Below are 18,298 nucleotides of genomic sequence, written 5' to 3'. Positions count from 1 at the left end.
AAGCGTCTTGAGGAGGACTCTGCCACTAATTTTTAATCAATGGTGGTCTTTCCTGATGTTGGATAGGTGCGCTCTGCGGGGTATGTCCAGGGCTGCTCTAAGAGCATTATTCTTGAGTATTTGCATTTTGTTTATGACAGTTTTACTGGCACCCGCATATAGGGCGTTGCAATAGTCCAATTTAGACATTACTAGTGCGTTGGCTAGTGTGATGCAGTTGGTTTTGGAGATGTAAGGTCTGCAAGCCCTGATTAATTTGCAGGTGTAAGCAGTGGAGGAGGCGAGGGAGTTAGTTTGTTTTTTAAGAGATAGTGTGGAATCAAGGTAGAAACCTAGAGTTTTTACCTCAGTTGCCACTTTGATTATATTGCCGTCTATGTTGAAGGCGAGATAATTAGGGCTGAGTTTTTTGAGGGTAGAGTCGGAACCCAGGATCAGTATCTCTGGTTTGTCGTCATTCAGGCAGAGGCCGTGGGAGGCCATCCATGCCTGAATGAGGCGGTAAATCTTGTTTACTAGAGCTGTGTCTTCGACAAAGTTGCCAGATAGTGTTATGAGGATCTGCGTATCGTCTGCATAATTAGTGTAAGTTACTCCCAGTCTGTCAAGTTTGTCGAAGAGTGGCTTAGTGAAGATGTTGTACATTGTGGGGGAGACACATGAACCTTGTGGGACGCCACAGGTGATTTGTATTGGGTCCGCTGAGGCTAGGGGGGAGAACACTCTCATCGTACGGTTGGCTAGGAAGGATTGTACCCAGGCTATAGCTTCGCTTGAGAAATGGGCGGCAGACGCTAGGTGGTTGCATAACACTGCGTGGTCCACCAGGTCAAAGGCCACCGATAGGTCAAGTAGGAGGAGCATAGCTGTTTTACCTTTATCCTTCAGCTCGTCGGTTTGTGTCTTAAGGTCGATTAAGGCAGTTTCTGTACCATGTAATGGTCTGAATCCAGATTGGCGTGATCCTAAAAGTTGGTTCTTCTCCAGATAGTTTTGTATCTGGAGGTATGCTACTCTGTCAATAATTTTAAGGAGAAATGGGACCGTGGTAATGGGCCTATAATTGGTAGGGATAGCTGGGTCGAGGGCCTGTTTTATAAGGAGAGGTAATACCCAGGATTCTTTGAGGTTAGTAGGTACCGTACTGGATCTAAAGGAGGCGTTGATTAACTTAGAGATGAAGGGTGCTAAGTCTCTAGCTGCATCCTTAATAACTTGTGCTGGGCAGCTGTCACCATGGCCGTTAGATGGTTTCAAGGATGATATCACCTTTTCAGTTTCCAGAATGAATATGTTGGAAAATCTGAAAGGTTTGCAGTTATTTTGTGTAGCTGTTGTAGGTGTATCTGTCAAATGGGTAGTAAGGGCTCCAGGGGAGCTCAAGGATGCTTTCTTCTTTGCAATTTTAGATTGTAGGGTTGTGATTTTGTTAGCTACGGCATTTTGGATACTGGTACACCATTGTTTGTCCTTGGGGACATTGTCTGTGGGAGCAATCAGGTTTTCCATTTCCCGGAGGATGGAAAAGAGTTCTTTAGAGTTAGATTTACTAATTCTCTCATTGAATGTGTCTTTTTTAGTTTGGATTATTTCCTTCTTATATTTTTTAGCAAGGTTGTCAAGTAAAATTGTATTCTCATCTGATGATGTATGCCTCCAGATAGCTTGGAGTTTACGTTTTTGGATTCGCAGTTCTTTGAGGCGAGGGGTGAACCATGAGTTGAGATGAGATTCTCGTTTACTTTTACGTAATTTGATTGGGGCAATTATGTCCAAAGCTTTGGACATGGTGTTATTGAATGATTTAACTAGCGTATTAGGGTCAGAGTTGATATCGCTGGCAGTGAGAGCTGGTAGTAGGAGTGGGAGAAGTTTTTCAGCCGTGATCTCTTTTTTATCTCTAGTTGGCATGGGTGGTGCTGTTTGGGGGTTGTCTAATTTAGGAGGCTCTATAGTGGATGAGAAGCAGATGAGGTGGTGGTCAGTCCAGGTTTGTGGTAAAATATTAGAGATGGTAGTAGCAAAGTTTCGGTTGGCATCCAATCTAATGTGCGTCCTTTTATATGTGTGGGGGCTAAAACTTTTTGGGTAAGGCCATGATCGACTAAGATTAATTGGATGGAGTGGGCCTGTTTGTCCTCATCATCATTGAATCCCAAGTTAAAGTCACTTAGTAATAGGAGCTGGGTGGAATCTTGTTGTTTTCATATCCTTGTTTCTTATTGCAAAGTGTGGTTATTCTGGCGTCTGCCTGTGAAATCACGTTTAACAAAAGGTGTCTGCCTGTAAGCGTAACAGCGCTGAAAGGTCTGACCCAATGCCAGTCTGTCCCTTATCTTCATTGTCAATGGTCTTGAGATCCAGTGAATTCACTGTCCGGCAGGTCACCCCAGATGTCTGTCCCATCGTCAGTAAATCATTATACATTATGTAAACTCTCTGAAGCAAACTCTGACCTGTGATCCAAGTAGATGATTGACCGGGCCCTTCAGGTTCACCACGGCTCTTCTTTCCACCTCAGTCACTCACTCACCCACTATTGGAGCACTGGTGGTGCCAGGATGCATTTGGAAGCTGTGCCCCTATTGTTGATTGCTGCTTCACTGTCCCAGCCTGTGGGGGGCACACAGGGCTGTGACCCCTTCCTAGGAAGCCCAAGCCATAGGAGCCCACTTACCCCGTGTGCCGTGTTCTCCCTCAGGCCCGAGGCGAATTGCCCCGCTGCCGATCTACCGGCTGGGAGGACGGTGATGGTTGTACAAAGCGCCCCTCAAAGGAATTCTGCCTTCACCTTTGTGCAGGTAATGAGAAAGAGGGGGAAGGGAAGGAAACAGGGGAGAGAAAAAAAGGGGGGCTTAGTGTGAGGAAAATGTCATCAAGCTCAAGGAAGGAGTTTGGGGCAAAGAGAGGAGGAACTGACCATATGATGCAGAAAACCCATGCAGCCGAAGGAGGAGAGGGGGATTTGGGGAAGGAGGTTGGTGAACACAAGAGTGTAAGAAAAGGAGAGGCAAGTGTCAGCAAGCATTTGCTGAGAAGGGTGCCTGCTGTAAAGTAAGAGTGAGATGATTCCAGGAAATTACTGTGCAAGGAAAGGGAAATGGCTGGAAATCGAAGTGCAAGGAGAGTGTCAGCAAGTATGTGTGCAGATTCAAGGGATGGTGTCAAAGCAAGAGCGAGTGTGCAAGGAGAAGGAAGGGTTCGGAAATCGGTGTGTCAGGAAGTATGTGTGAAGATACAAGGGATGGTTGTAAAGCAAGAGTGAGTGTGCAAGCATAGGTAAGTGCTCGGAAATAGGTGTGCAAGGAGAGTGTCAGCGAGTATATGTGCAGATACAAGGGATGTTTGCAAAGCAAGAGTGAGTGTGCAAGGACAGGAAAGTGTTCGGAAATCGGTTTGCAAGGAGAGTGTCAGCAAGCATGTGTGCAGATACAAGGGATGGTTGTAAAGCAAGAGTGAGTGTGCAACTGAGGAAAGTGTTCGGAAATCGGTGTGCAAGGAGAGTGTCAGCAAGCATGTTTTCAGATACAAGGGATGGTTGCAAAGCAAGAGTGTGTGCAAGGAGGGGAAAGCATTCAGAAATCGGTGTTCAAGGAGAGTGTCAGCAAGCATGTGAGCAGATAAAAGGGATGGTGGCAAAGCAAGAGTGAGTGTGCAAGGAGAGGAAAGTGTTCAGAAATCGGTGTGCAAGGAGAGTGTCAGCAAGCATGTTTTCAGATACAAGGGATGGTTGCAAAGCAAGAGTGCGTGTGCAACTGAGGAAAGTGTTCGGAAAATGGTGTGCAAGAAGAGTGTCAGCAAGCATGTCTTCAGATACAAGGGATGGTTGCAAAGCAAGTGTGAGTGTGCAAGGAGAGGAAAGTATTCAGAAATCGGTATTCAAGGAGAGTGTCAGCAAGCATGTTTTCAGATACAAGGGATGGTTGCAAAGCAAGAGTGAGTGTGAAAGGAGAGGAAAGTATTCAGAAATCGGTATTCAAGGAGAGTATCAGTAAGCATGTGTGCAGATACAAGGGATGGTTGTAAAGCAAGAGTGAATGTGCAAGGATAGGAAAGTGCTCGGAAATAGGTGTGCCAGGAGAGTGTGAGCAAGCATGTGGGCAGATATAAGGGATGGTTGCAAAGCAAGAGTGAGTGTGCAAGGAGAGGAAAGATTTCGGAAATAGGTGTTCAAGGAGAGTGTCAGCAAGCATGTGTGTAGACACAAGGGATGGTTGCAAAGCTCGAGTGAGTGTACAACTGACGAAAGTGTTCGGAAATCGATGTGCAAGGAGAGTGTCAGCAAGCAAGTGTGCAGATACAAGGGATGGTAACAAAGCAAGAGTGAGTGTGCAAGGAGAGGAAAGATTTCGGAAATAGGTGTTCAAGGAGAGTATTCGCACATATGTGTGCAGATACAAGAGATGGTGGCAAAGCTAGAGTGAGTGTGCAACGGAGGAAAGTGTTCGGAAAAAGGTGTGCAAGGAGAGTGTCAGCAAGCATTTGTGCAGATACAAGGGATGGTTGCAAAGCAAGAGTGAGTGTACAATTGAGGAAAGTGTTCGGAAATAGGTGTGCATGGAGAGTTTAAGCAAGCATGTGTGCAGATGCAAGGGATGGTTGCAAAGCAAGAGTGAGTGTACAATTGAGGAAAGTGTTCGGAAATAGGTGTGCATGGAGAGTTTAAGCAAGCATGTGTGCAGATACAAGGGATGGTTGCAAAGCAAGAGTGAGTGTACAATTGAGGAAAGTGTTCGGAAATAGGTGTGCATGGAGAGTTTAAGCAAGCATGTGTGCAGATACAAGGGATGGTTGCAAAGCAAGGGTGAGTGTGCATGGAGAGGAAAGTGTTCGGAAATCGGTGTGCAAGAAGAGTGTCAGCAAGCATGCGTGTAGACACAAGGGATGGTTGCAAAGCACGAGTGAGTAGAAAGTGTTAGGGAATAGGAGTGGCAGGAGAGTGTTAAGAAGTAAATGCAAAAGAGTGGAGAGTGCCTGGAAGTAAGCGTGCAAGGATCGGAGAGAGTAAGGAAATAAATGTGCAATCTGTAGGGAGTGTTAGGAAACAGGCGTGCAAGCAGAGGACCGTGCCGGGTAATAAGCGTGCAATAGAATAAAGTGCCAGCAAATAATTGTGCAAAGAAAAGAGGGTGCCAGCAAGGATGAAAGGTCACCCGTGGCAGAATCTAGTGGCATGGTAAGGAGGGTGTCAAGAAATATGTGTTTAAGGAGAGCATGCTAAAATAAGTGTCCACGAAAAAGAGTTATTGGAAGCCAACGAAAAGGGTATTTCGCAATGTACTGGCACTACAATGCCCACACTGATGATGACGATGTAGATACGCAATGCCAGTGGTTATGATTAATTCAAAGCTTTCCATCCATCTCTCTTCAGTCCTGAAAATACAGCCTGAGCAGGGCAGGTATGTCCAGATGTGGGCTCTGAGTTTGGTGTTCCCCGAGAAGCAAGCTGCACCTCACCGATGACTAATGAAGCCAAAACAAATCTGGTGTCGCCTTTGGTTTTGTGCAAAAAGGGAAGTGGCCCAGCAGTCTGGGCTGGACTGCCTCTTTTGGGGTTGTACCAAGCCTGATTTGCATATGTTCTGTCTTCCCTTTTCTTGGGGCATGGCATAGTGAAAAACAATGATTTGGAGAGTTGGCTAGAGCAATGCAAGTGGTTATGATTGTTTTCGAAGACACCATCTATCACTCTCCAGTTTTGATTAAGCAGCTGTACAAGCAAGGGGTGTATAGGTACAGAGAAATCGTGCATGAAAGGTAGGGTGTGTGGCAGAGTGAGAGTGGGGAATGTGTATACATTGGGCAAACGCTGCGAGGAAGGCAGTGCCTTTGTGCTTGGGAGATGAAAATACAACCCAAGAGGGAGTTTCTTTTAAGGGTCAAGGTCAGCTGGAAGATGAAGTCCTGCAACCCCATGCCTAGAAATGTGGAGGTTGCACCATTATGCGGAAGTCAAAAAATGCTTACAGGTTTGGGAGTAAATGACCTTTGTGACAAATAAAATGAAGGTCAATAGTGAGGCTAATGAACAGGAAAACCATCCCCAGCCCTCCCTCTTCAAAGTCTGAAAACCAAACGGAAGACAATGAAGCATTATGATTGGTTAAAGTCCCAAGCTGGACATAAATGACCTTATTCACAGAAGCGTTTTAAAATGGCACAATCCCATTGGAAAACTCTCTGTGAATCAGGCCTGTTGAGTGGGAGGCGCGGGGACGTAAGGACTCCAGGAGATGCTCAGTATAGCATCAAGCATGTTTAAGAATGCTTCTGCTGCCTCATAGCTGGAAGGCATATTTTAAAGAAAGGGTCTGTCTTTTTGTCTTGGCTTCTATTTTTGGTAGATTGTTTAGCTTTGCCTGCACTTAACTGAAGCACTGGTCATTACAACGTGCACTCTGTGACGCTTAGGAGTATGTAGGGGCATGGAGGGTTTTGGTCAAGGGGACATCTGGACCCGAGGGTAGTCACCCTGTCTCATTATATTACTATCCATCACATCACCCCGCCTTTAACAGCACATGTAATGTTCCCAGACTCTCATGATGCCTTTGTGAGTGGTGCTTTTTCCCTGGCTCAGGCAACAGACCATGTGCCTTTCTGGGTCTCTTGGTTGGGGGCTGAGAGACAATGCATGCAATGATGAACTGTGTGTTACTCGTGGTTTCCTGGTGAGCACATAGAGGCCTGCTTCCACAACACTCACTTTGGCCCTTTCTGCAGTAGTGTGTGACAGGATCACAGAGTTCCCAAGAAAGCCCTGGGAACCCGTTATATCTTCCAGGTTGGAGACTCCCAATAGCAGTTGTTGTGGTGCTTTCTTAAGTAACAGCACTGCCAAAAGCAGCTGCTGTCGCGCTTTCCGAAAGTAGAGTGATACTCCTAAATATCAGTTGTTGTGGCGCTTTCTGAAAGAAGAATGACACTCTCAATAACAGTTGTTGTGGTGCTTTCTGAAAGAAGAATGACACATCCAAAAGGATTTGCTGTGGTGCTTTCTTGATGAATGACACTCCCAATATCCGTTACTCTGGCTCTTTCTTAAAGAGAAACCTTGCAAATAACAGTTGTTGTGGTTCTTTCTTGAAGAACTGCACTGCTAATAGCAGTTGTGCTTTCTGAAAGAATGACACTACCGATAACAGTTGCTGTGGCGCTTTCTGAAAGAGCATGACACTCCCAATAGCAGTTGCTGTGGCACTTTCTGAAAGAAGAATGACACACCTAATAGTAGTTGCTGTGGTGCTTTCTTGAAGAGTTACACTCACAATATCAGTTGCTCTGGCTCATTCCTAAAGAACAATCTTGCCAATAACAGTTGCTGTGGCGCTTTCTGAAAGAAGAGTGACACTCCCAATAGCAGTTGCTAATGCGCTTTCTGAAAGTAGAATGACGCACCCAATAGGAGTTGCTGTGGTGCTTTCTTGAAGAATGACACTCTCAATAACAGATGTGGTGCTTTCTTGAAGAACGACACTCCCAACATCAGTTTCTCTGGCTCTTTCTTAAAGAGCAACCTTGGCAATAACAGTTGTTGTGGTTCTTTCTTGAATAATGGCACTTCCAATAGCAGTTGCAGTGGTGCTTTCTGAAAGAATGACACTCCCAGTAACAGTTGCTGTGGCGCTTTCTGAAAGTAGAGTGACACTCCCAATAGCAGTTGCTGTGGCACTTTCTGAAAGAGGAATGACACACCCAATAGGAGTTGCTGTGGTACTTTCTTGAAGAATGACACTCTCAATAACAGTTGTGGTGCTTTCTTGAAGAACAAAACTCCCAATATCAGTTGCTCTGGCACTTTCTTAAAGAACTACCTTGCCAATATCAGTTGACGAGGTGCATTCTTAAAGAAGGAACTGTTCTTCCTCACTGAACATTCATTCTTTGCCTTGGTAACGATGGTGCCCACGACCCTGCTGCAAACATTTTAAATATGGGATGGTTCCTGAATTGGGTCTTCTAGCTGCGTGACTGGAACCATAGCACAGCACGCAGTGGATGCTACATCCTTGGTATTTCACTTGGATTGCAAGAAACTGTTGAAGCCATTGGGATGACTTTCCGTATCGCCCATTTGCATGGTTGGTTTGGAAAGGAAAATAAAAGTGGGTAAACAAAGTGAGAATTTTGGGCGAGGCAGGGTGAAAAAAGGAACATGTGGATAGCACCCATAAAGGAAACAATAACAAAGTTAATGATAAAGCAAAATGAAGCATTGTTTTTCTTTTTTCAGGGAGTAGCAAAAAGGGAGATTTGCACTTCTGATATAAAAGGACTGTATCTATCGTGATCTACTTTACCTTCACATGATCTATCCCGGGGCTGATCATTAGGGACTCGTGGCGCGTGTCCGCACCCAATCGGAAAAACGCGCCTATCTCAGTGTTCGATACGTCATGGTCTGGTATACTCTCAGCAACATAGTGGGGGGCTTTTGGGAATCGGTGGTCCTTGACATGAGCAACATGAAGCACTCCACCTCACGACTGTGGTCAATGTTGGCTGAGAATGGTCTACTCCGGAACTGGGTGCGCGCTGTTCGGGCCACTTGACCACATGCCATTCTTTTATGTATTGCACAGCATGCAATTTTAAGGTTGGCAATCAAGGAATACAGACATGTGGTTTAACAATAGTTTTTTCTTTGTTTTCTGTGTGTGTGTCCTTTTCTTATATTTATTCCTATTGTTTAATTTCCTTAAAAAAAATTATCTTTTTGATGCTGTCAATGACATGTTTTTTTAAAATGTGGATACAAAAACCTTCATTCATTGTAGTGTGTGATAGTGTGCCCGAAATCAGTGACACAACTGTTAGCAATCGGAGTTGGGTACTTGTTTGGTATCAATTTGTCTGCTCTAGGCCTAAGTGAAATTGTTAGATTCCCTCCCACCAGCTGTCGAAGCGAAATCTGTCCAATTTCGATCAGCTTTGCCCCAATCTGCAGCTCCGCCATTCCCATGTATCAAAAAGGGCAGGGCGAAATTTCTCGTGCCACTGCACAGACCTAGCACAAATTGAAAGAAACCTGCACGTTTCTAGTGCCGCTGCGCAAACCTAGCGCAGATTGAAAAAACTGTGCAAAGTTTCTCGTGCCACAGTGCAAAACTAGTACGGATCGAAAAAAGACCTGTGCAATGCTTCTCGTATCACTGCACGAAACTAGCATGGATTGGGGGAAACCGTGTGAAGTTTCTCATGTTGGAGCGCGAAACTAGCACAGATTTAAAAAATGCACAAAATTTCACATGTCGCTGCGCCAAACTAGCACGGATCGATAAAGAATGGCACAACGTTTCTTGTGTAGCTGTGCTAGGCTAGCACGAATTGAAAAACTGCGCAAAGTTTCTTGTGGCACTGCGCGATACTAATATAATTCAGGAAAAAACTTACTAACTCTCTCGTGTCACTGCACAAAACTAGCATAGATTTAAAAACATAACCATACAAAGTTTCTCGTCTTGCTACACGAAACTAACATGGAAATGAAACGCCTCCCAAGACCAGGAGAAATACCAGTGTCAGCGTAACCATAATGCTGATTTTGCATAACTGGCAGAAGCGGATTCAAGTGCGAATTTTGTACTTTCACTTTGCAGGTGGAAACTTTGCCCACCACTAGCTGTGCTCACAGTCCTCCTTCTATCGACACTTCGCTCGCTGGCAATGCCCGCTCTTGTTCTGAGGGGATTGGAAAGATTGCTGCCTCATGACGTGTGGGACTTGAATTCTCTGTTGGTCTTCCATGAGTGTTGCCGTCTTCTTCAACCCCGACATCCTGGGCTTTCATGTCCTCTTCATACAGAAATGTTATTTACCTAAACAAGAAGCAACTTCTCTGTTTCCTCATCTTGTGATGATCATGGAACCTTTTCTGCTCACTACTGTCCATGGTTTTGTTTCGCGAGGGAGGCACAGATTGTTTAGGGGACAGAGATTGGAGAGTAGCACCTGGTCCCGCACTTGAATTTGGGATGGCATAAGCCCTCTTCTCGCTGATTCCTTTTTATTGTTGGACTCTTGTTATTGCCCTGTTTGTTGCGTGTCAATGATCAGAGTTTCACTGGATCTGAGTTCTTGCATTTATGGACTTACCTTCTCCGTTTTCCCTTGGCCAGCAAGAGGTTAAGTGCTAATGGTGTATTCCTTTATGGTTGAGTAATTCTGCAAATTCACAGTCTTGGAACGGAGGACCATTGTCTGATCCGATTGTCTTGATGATGCCTTGGGCGGCAAAGAGTTCTTGGAAGGCCAGAATAAGTGTATCCACTGTGGTCGATGGTATAAATCGTACTTCGGGGCACCATGAGCACTTGCCTAACACTACCATGAAATGTTTATTTTGGAGTCTGGTGCTGAAGTCCCATATTTTATTTATTGGGTATTTATAATGCACCTATACAGCAAATGGTGTTTCAAGGTGCAAGAAGACAGGGTGGGGGAAGGGGAGGGGGAGGGGGAGGGGGAGTGGGAGTGGGAGGGGGAGGGGGAGGGATGGGAGATCAGGGATGAAGAAAAACAAAAAACTGTCCTGCTAGGCCTTGTGTCATTCGGATCGTGCAAGTGCAGGAACAAGAAGAGTGGCTGGGGGAGCTTTGGGGGAGTGCCTGTCAGAGCACAATGTGCTAGTGGTAAGGAGGGAAAGGAAGTGCAGGTTGGAGTGGTGAGCGTGCAATATCTGGGGAGGATAGCAAGGGGAGGAAAAGGGCCCATGGATTAGGCGGGTTCTAAGGGGAGGCAAGATGGACAAGTGCCGGGGGAAAGATGGTCCACGTGCAAACGGCGAGGAACAAGAATGGATTGGTTCAAGGGTTGCAGGCCTAGCCAGGCTAGAGCAGGGGGAGGGAGCTCGGTGGGGCAAGTGCAGGTTAGGGGGGTGTGGGAAGGCCAAGGGCAGGGGTAGACTGGTCGAGGAGGGTCTGCTACCCCGAAAGGATCAGAAGGAACCAGGCAACCAGTCAAAATGAGGCAGAGGGGGAGAAGAGAAAAGGAGGGTCTTGAGAAGCTTCCAGAACTTAAAGAGATCTGGCTCAAGTCTGAGGGAGGGAGGCCGTTCCAGAGGGATGCCGTTCCAGAGGGAGGGACCTGCCAAAGAGGGAGATCTACCCCCCACTCTCTGCTTGGAAATGCATCTGATCTGCAGAGACTTGGAGCTAGAAGACCGAAGGGCTCTAGCAGGGAGGTATTTAGGGAGAGAGAGTTGGATGTAGCGGGTCCCAGGCCCCAGAAAGGCTTGTGGATGATGCAGAGGGTCTTGAACTTGATTCTACCAACAACCCGGAGCCAGTGGATTTCAGGGCTGGAGCGATGGGGTCCCTGGTCTTGAGGCCAAGGTTAAGTCTTGCAGTCCTATTCTGGATTAGTTGAAGGGGGTGAAGGGGGAGTGGGCCTTCTTGGCAAGGTCCATTATGTGAGGAGAGGAGGAAAGAGAGGAGTTGAAGATTACACCAAGGTTTTTTGCCTCACAAGAGGGTGAGGGGAGGGGTCCCATCGATGGCCGCCAGAATGTAAGAGGGAAGGAGGCAAGGAGGTTGCTGGGTCCCAATGAAAAGGATCTCAGTCTAAGTGGCATTAAGGCAGAGATTGTAGGCCGCACACCATGCCTAAATAGCAGTCAGACAGTCGGGAATGAGAGAGGAAGAAGAGGAGGGAAGCTTGAAGAAGAGCTACTATCGTACGCATATCACTGGAAGTGAGGAGAGATCAAATGGGCAAGAGGGGCAAGGTAGATTCTGAAGAGCCACGGCGAGAGGATAGAGCCCTGAGGGATGCCGCAGGTGGAGAGTGTGTGACGGGGGAGAGAAAAGGGCCCAATTAAACCTGGGAAGGTTGGTCAGAGAGGAAGGATGTCAACCAGTCCAGTGCCATATGATGCCCAGGGTATCAATGTACTGGTTTATAAGGGTGGCATGATTGACCGTATCAAAGACAGAGGAAAGGTCAAGAAGTATGTGAACGGAGGGAGAGATGGAATCTAGATTTGAGAGCAAGCCTTCATGGGTGTTCAGGAGAGCAGCTTCCGTGCCTCTGGCTGCTCAGAAGCCAGATTGGTGGTCTTGGAGACAACCAACAGATTCAGTGTGGTGGATCAGCTGGCAGATGACCAGCTTCTCCAAGAGTTTGCCCAGGAAGGGGGTAATGGAGATTGGGAGGAGGCTTTTTGAGGAGAGGGTGCACAAGGAAGTGCTTGAGTGGCGGGAAGGAGCCAGTGGCAAAGGAGTGATTGCAGAAATCAGCCAAGGCTGGAGCAAGGGAGGCAGTGTTGTCCTTGATAGTTCTGAAGGGGCAGGGGAGCACCTGTTTGGAAGAGACTTTCATAGAGAGGACTTGTCTAGAGACCTCATCCAGTGATATTGCTGAGAATGAGGAGAGGAGGAGGGAAGGCGAGAGGGGGCCAAGGGAGGCCTGAGAGCGCATGAGGGAGAACTGAGGAGAGTGAGGACAGGATGTCCGTAGTTTTGGTTATGAAGTGAGAGGCCAGTGCAGGGCAGAGGGTCAGGGATGGCAGATAAGTGGAGACTGCAGTAGGATTGGCAGGTTCCTTTTTAGATTCTGAACATATCAGCCCTGTTGTTAATTGGCCCAGAGGCCCCATACTTACTGCTTGACACAGAGCCATGGCCCTGTACAAGAATTCAACCGGCTGTATTCAATTTATCTAGTGATTGTACTAACGGCACCTGACAGCAGCTGCAACTGCCCAGGAGTGTGTCTACTATTTTTTCCAGCTCTGGGAACAACACTTTTCACCCCAAGTGTGCCTTAGATTTTCAGGCCCTCTGGTGACAACATCATGGTGCCCTGTGTTGCCAGTTTGGACAACTTCCTGTACTAATCATGGTGTTATGGCCAATCTTGTTTCCAGGAACAGCACACCTTCGGTACCTAATGACCGCTCATTTCTCATGCGCCACAATCCTTGGAGGAACTGAGCTTGGTCTGCCAGAAATGATCACCACCGTCCGTCTTGCATTTGTTCCAACACTTACATCATACCGCTGTGGTTCCTGCTAGCTTCCGCAATGTCCCTTTAAGATATGGATTTGGGGACTGCCATCCTCGTGATCATATGCACAACTTCCTCCAAGCCTTAATTCCTTGGCTTCCAGCCTTTGGGAGGTCTAGGTGGCATAAAAGGTTGCCAGCCGGGTTACCGGCCCCTGCTCTGGACTGCAACCAGACCCCAAAGTCATGCAGCTGCATCAACCATCTTTCCAATCGAACCGGCGATCTCGGGCAGAGCCTTTCAGATATGGAAGCATGGGTTTATCGATACCGTAGAAGTGACCGAATCCAATTTTTCGAGGAAAGAGTGACCGAATTGTGTTTTTTACCTAAAAAAATAAAAAAATAAAATATATGTGGGGTTAGAGTAAGGGATATTAATAAAGGTAGGGGGAAGGAGAGGAGGCTGCAAGGGGTCTCGACTCCTAGCCCCCCGTAATAAAAAAAAGAACACATTTGGGCACTTCACTCTTTCGAAAACATGGATTCGGTCAATACACCTACATCCGGTTTATTATCCATCGCTAATGTAATCAGGTGGTGGTAAATGTGAAAGTTCTTGCAGCCCCACAGCACAGCCAGTCTCCCTCTTCTGCTGCATAGGACTGATTGGCTGAACACAGCTGAAAGCCCTACTGGGCTGGCATCAACCAGTGTCTCTGAACGCCTGGTCGGTCCCAAAGGAAACCATTGATGTTTACTCCACAAGGGCCATCGTATTGTTTTCAAAAGCCAGGTGTGAACGTGACCCCTGTGAATAAGCCTGGTCTTTCTCTTTCGGGAGGTGCAGAGGCTCTGAAAGGGTGGCCAGATTTGGGATAAACCTCCTGCAGAAGTTCACCAGGCCCAGGCAACTCTATTGGGGTCATTACGACCCTGGCGTTAAGGGTTTAATGGCGCCGTAAAAGGTGTCAGCGCAGTTAAACCCTTAACGCCTGATTACGAGGTCCCTTTGCGGCTCCCGACCTTAACGTCGTTAAAGTAGGGACCCGCAAAGGGACTTCCGAGGTAATTACGGTACCGCAATTTGCGGTACCGTAATTACCGCCTTTCCCAGTCCCATTGAGCCCTATGGGTCAAAAAGTGGAATGGGGAAGGGCCAATGGTAAATGGGGAATTACCGCCCCGCCAACCTTGGAATGGGGCGGTATTTCCCCATTTACCATTGGCGGACTCGTTACAATACCGGCAGCAACCATGGTGCTAATAGCGCCATTGGTTACCGCCGGTGTTGTAATGAGGGCCTATACCTTCAAAGGCATCATCGGGGAAGAAAACCTGGCGAGGGAGGTCTTTGGGAGGAAGGTTCATTGCTGAGGCTGCATAAAGGAGCTTGCTGCCCCAGCAGTAATGGGTCTTTCCCAGCAGCCCTGTGGATTAGGGAAGCCTGGGCCCCTTTTACGCCGCTGCTGCTCTAATCTGCATAACCGCCACCCCTTTCCAGCCTCCATATTGTGCTGTATTTGTCTACTCACGTTGACAGATGTTGATGGGGCAGCTGGTACCTTAACTGGACTTCTTGCTGTTTAGGATAATAGTCTCGGGAAGATAGCTCAGTGGCAACGTGCTTGCCTTAGAAGCAAGACGACAAAGAGCAACACAGGTTCGAACCCCGGGTCCGTGCTTAGAAACCTCTGGGTAACCTATCATATCAATATATATTTCTTATATATAGCGCTACTCACGCAGAGCACTGAAATATCAGGTGACAGTATTATCCCACAGAGCAGTACTCAATGTTGCGACCTCGGAAGGATGAAAGGCTGATTTGATACTGCCGGGATTCGAACCTGGCAAAGCAGGCTGTGCACAGATATTAGTAGCAAGCACCCAACTCGCTGTGCTATCCGACCGACTGCTGCTGCGCCAACAATATTCCTGCCCTCCCAGGACAAGTAAACCATTTACATTTGGAAACATGTGCAGCCATGTTCGTTTTTGTGTGGGGTGGGGAGGAAGTGGTTAAGGAATTCTGTATATTTCACTGAATTGTGGGGAGGGGATGCTTTGTGTCGCAAGACTTACACGAATGCTATGAATGGTACAGAATTGCCACGGCAATGAGGCCCCATGGAGAGAGAAACACCTGGAAGCTTTTTCCCCACAATGCACGTGTGTGGATTGGGCAGCCTGGGTTTGCCACTGCACTTTGTGTTGACCTGCAAGGAAGAGAAGCCCCTTTTAGTCATTTCAGGTAATGTGCTCTACAGCAGGCACTAAACCCACTGAGATTAATGGCTTCCTGGTGCTAGCAGCTGTCTCGGAGAGGTAGTGTGGGTGACTGAATTCGCATTTTAAAGTGTAAAAGTATGCATGAGAAGGAGCGTAGCAAGGAACATAGAGTGTGTGCATTCTGGGCAAGAGTGTAGGCTTAGTCCTCAGGCCGCCTCATGAAGTGCTCGACTATCCCACCCAGTCCTGTTTTTAGCTCCAGCGCAACTATTGCATTGGAGTGCATAGAGGAGGCAGATTGGGTGTGAGGAAGGACACGCAACATGTCGGTGTTGTTTGGTTATTTACCATCCATTGATTGCCTGTGGACATGCTAATCCCACTGGCCAACACACCCTCTTGGGATCTGTTGGAGCTAGCTCTATCCTGCATTAGTACCCGGCACCCGCTGAGCACCGGGAATACGACGTGTGGATTGGCTCTTTTCCGAGCCATACCACACAATATTCCTGTGTATATTAGGCGTGCTGGGTACTCTGTTCCCGGCGAGGGGCGTGGCAACCGCTTAGCCAAGGAGGAGGCTCGAAACCGGGCAATCCCCACTCCGAGCCTCCACATGGCTAGAGGCTGCCTTCGCCCCCGCTGAGGACTCAGGTAAGATTTTTTTTCCTCCCCCCCCCCCCCGACCCCTGCAAACTATCCCCTCGCAACCCTCCCAACCCCACTTACCTTCTTTTTTCTTCTTTTCTTGGAGCAAATGCACTGGAAACACTTCTGTTCCCAGCGCGTCCAATCCCGATGGCCGCCATGGAAAGGGAAAACGGACTACGTTTTTCCTTTCCCGGCGGCCATTTTTTTCATTTTTTTTCTGTTTTGAAACAGAAAAAAATGCCATTAGTACCCCGGTCTAACGGGCCGGGGTACTAATGGCTATAAGACCCTCGCCCACGGTAATGCCCCCGGGTCTTCGTTAAGGCCCTCGCGTGGGCCTGCTAGAGTTATTTTCAGGCTATTTTCTTATAGTGGCTTTATTTCAACTGTAAATGAGATCCTGGTGTAATAAATCATTTCTTAACCGAGTGCACCTTCAGCCACTTGATCTATAAGATGTACGGGTGACCTCGCACTTGTTCATTGCATTGGAAACAAGCATTGGCAAAGCCAACAGTTTTGTGTTGTGTATAGGTATTAGGTATCATTTTCAAGGCACTGATATCATATGCCAGTTTACTTACACCTTTGTCCAAACGTTACCATCATACAACGAGGTAGTACCATGATAGTAACACCTGCCAAATATCTATCCTTGGACAACACGAAAGCCAAACTGTTTCCAGTTCCTGTTTTATTTGCACTCTGGAACTTTTCATTCTGCATTTGTAATTGGTAAAAGAAATCTACAAGAAACAAAACGTGAATGGGAAAAAAAGACTGAACTGTGCCCTGTGTTGAAAGAAAGGACAGTGGGCATCATTACCGCCAACGCTAATAGCGTTACTGCTACTCAGTCCAACTCAATTTGCGCCAGATCACGAGTAGCAGTAAGGCGTTTAAGCCCCATTCTCCAGCGCAATTAGCACCGGTGCAATTAGCGCTGCGCTAATAGCACCAAAAATGGGCCGAATGTTGAGATTTTTACCTCCAGCAAAACCCTGGAGGTAAAACTCCAAACATTCCGCACAACTCATGATTGTGTTAGCCGTTAAATGCGGCGGTAATAGCATTCCTGCCGCATTTAAGGGCTACTGCCCAACTCGTGATGAGGCCCAGTATCTGAAAGAAATGTGTGCCAGAACAAGTAAAACTGGCCCACGTTGACCTAAAAAGTGGCACACACCGGCATTTTGCGTTTTTGGCTCTGGCATTGCCCTGTTGACCTATAGGCCAGTCCGAGCCTGGAGAGTGAGTGTATTGGCAAACGCCATTGACGTTGTCTCCCGCTCTTTTTCAGGTGATGCCAGGATGCCATCTTACCTCTCTTCGCCCTCGCTCAGATATACAGCACCGCACCGCTGGCATTCACGATTTACAAGTGGCCCCAGACTCCCAGCAGGATGGCTTCAGCGTCACCGTGTTCTATTGCACCTGCAGCCAGAACCCCAAGAGGGCACGACGAAGCGCGAGAGGCCCGGGGCGCTCACTTCCGCTTGCAGCGTCATGGCGGAAGGTGTATGGATTGCCTGGGTAGGGACTAATGGTGGTCGGGGATGATGTGGGGGGTTCAGTGTAGTGGCATAATGAGCAGGAGAGGGTCAGTGTCTCCCCTCCCCCACGCAACAAGCTCCACAGTGAAGGAATCCAGGACGGTTTGGTGTATCTGGGACTTGTGTGGACATTTTTGATGTCACGGTCGTGGCTGTGCAGGTGGTACACTTTCAGAACCTTCAGCAAGGCCTCAGGCTGGGCTGCATATCCTTATTTCACACTGTCTTTCTTTTAAGTAATGCATTTCTAATCTGTAGCCATTTAATCAGTAGCTATAGCAGAAACCACAAAGATACAGGAATCGACCATTTCCTTGACAAGTTTCGGCTTCTCTTGAGTGTTAATGTTTGGGCAATTCGTTTTCAGGTCGGCCATCTTCCTTTTGAAGTCTAGAGATGGCGTCTCAATCTGTGCTTACTCCTAGGTAAACAGAATTGCAAAGTAAAAATCTTAAAAAAACGTTATAATGCTAACTGGTCCATTGCACCTGCTTATTTGATGCACAAACTATGTTTCATTTTTGTGAAGCTGCAAATCTTACGCCCATCGTGACTCAAAACACGATGTCTGTTTAAAACAGTGACTAGAAGCAGGTGACTTTATCACAAGGGCTCTTCTGGGGAGTGTCTACTCTGCAGTTTAAGAGAGAACATTTATGTACTCTGCAGCTTAAGAGAAAACATTTAGTATGCAATGTACCCGGCCACATATAAAGCTGGTTTATTTATTTATTTTGACATTTGTTAAGAGCGCTTAGCCCAGATGCATCTAGGCGCTGGTTTACATAAGCATAGTGTTTGCAGTAGTTGTTTTAGGTTGCATTTAGGTCACAGCAGCTGAAATCGTTCAACATCAATAGTACATAGTTACAGTTAACAAATTACATACATGGGTTCAGGGGCGCCGAGTACGG

General features: G+C 47.2%; 1 long non-coding RNA gene across 1 annotated transcript; it reads left to right on the top strand.

The window, feature by feature from the left end:
- Nucleotides 1-2,534: 2,534 nt before the first annotated feature.
- LOC138474932 (uncharacterized) lies at nt 2,535-17,852 on the top strand. Its single transcript, XR_011269624.1, has 2 exons — nt 2,535-2,801; nt 17,132-17,852. It is a non-coding gene; the product is annotated as an uncharacterized lncRNA (long non-coding RNA).
- The last annotated feature ends 446 nt before the right edge of the window (nt 17,853-18,298 follow it).

The sequence above is a fragment of the Ambystoma mexicanum genome, chromosome 1p (genome assembly GCF_040938575.1).
Source record: "Ambystoma mexicanum isolate Mex_15411 chromosome 1p, UKY_AmexF1_1, whole genome shotgun sequence".
NCBI classification, from domain to species: Eukaryota; Metazoa; Chordata; class Amphibia; order Caudata; family Ambystomatidae; genus Ambystoma; species Ambystoma mexicanum.
This window is presented reverse-complemented; position numbering and strand designations above follow the sequence as displayed.